We start from the raw sequence: 1,157 nt of genomic DNA, 5'->3' as shown, positions 1-1,157 counted from the left end.
ACCTGCTGGACTCCAGCGATCCTTCCGCCTCAGCCTTCTGAGTAGCTGGAACTACAGGCGTGCGCTACCATGCCCAGCTATGTTTATTTTAATTTATAGGTGATCACTTACATATTTTTAAAGTTCACCTGATTTATAAATAATTATTTTAAATCTGTTATTATATATGTAACTATTTTGCATGTCCATTTTTGTGACTAGTTTTAAAAGATTTTTTTTTGAAACTTCTAATTCTTTTTAGACATATAGCCATCTGCATACGAAGGGGGGATCCCCAAACAATGAAATTATCTTTTTGGAGGGCAGATCCCTTGTAGTAGTCTTTTCCCCACCAGGTTAGTATTCTAGGAACTCATCAGCATCAGTATATCAGCTAGGGTTGTTGTGAGAGGCTGTATTTGGCTTCAGTTATTTATTTTGTGGGGGGGGGGGAAGATTCTTTCAATGTATTTGCCTATTCATGACAGGTGATTTACTAGTGTACCTGCCCACACCACTGAGTGTTCAGCAGGTTTTGACCAAAAACAGCTCCACCCTCCCTATTCACCCAAACTTGCCCTGAGCAATTTTTTTTTTGTTTCCCTGGATGAGAGAAATCCTCAGAGGGAAATATTTTGCTGATGTGGAAGCGGTGAAACAAAAAACGGCCCAAGCACTAAAAGGTCCCAAAATTGATGAGTTCAAAAACTGTTTTAAGCAGTGGGAAAAGCATCTCAATACATGTATTGCATCAAACAGAAAGTACTTTGAAGGTGACTGAAGTTTCAACAAGAATAAATACACAATTTTTAAGACATAAATTCCAGGGGGTTTTTTGGTTCCCCATCATATATATTAAAGGAAACAGTGGCCTGCATTTTCACTTTGTTTTTTCAAGTTATGCTTAAAGCTAGATTTATATTGTTCTTTTCTAAAAGAAATGATTCATCTCTAAGGGGATTTCATCAAACTTCCATCAGCATTTGACCATATAGGGAAGCTGGCATGAACTTATTAATAAGCTAAGAATGCTCTAAAAAGACATGACTTCAGTTATTTCTTTGGTCTCCCTTGGTATTCTCACCTCTATCCTGTCTTTATCCCCAATGTTAACATGTTATGTAACCATAGCACAATTATCGAAAATGGGAAAGTAGTCAGTGGCCTACCAACCAGGA

This window comes from Carlito syrichta, unplaced genomic scaffold (assembly GCF_000164805.1).
Source record: "Carlito syrichta isolate Samal-C Ts95f unplaced genomic scaffold, Tarsius_syrichta-2.0.1 Scaffold303642, whole genome shotgun sequence".
Classification (NCBI taxonomy): domain Eukaryota; kingdom Metazoa; phylum Chordata; class Mammalia; order Primates; family Tarsiidae; genus Carlito; species Carlito syrichta.
This window is presented reverse-complemented; position numbering follows the sequence as displayed.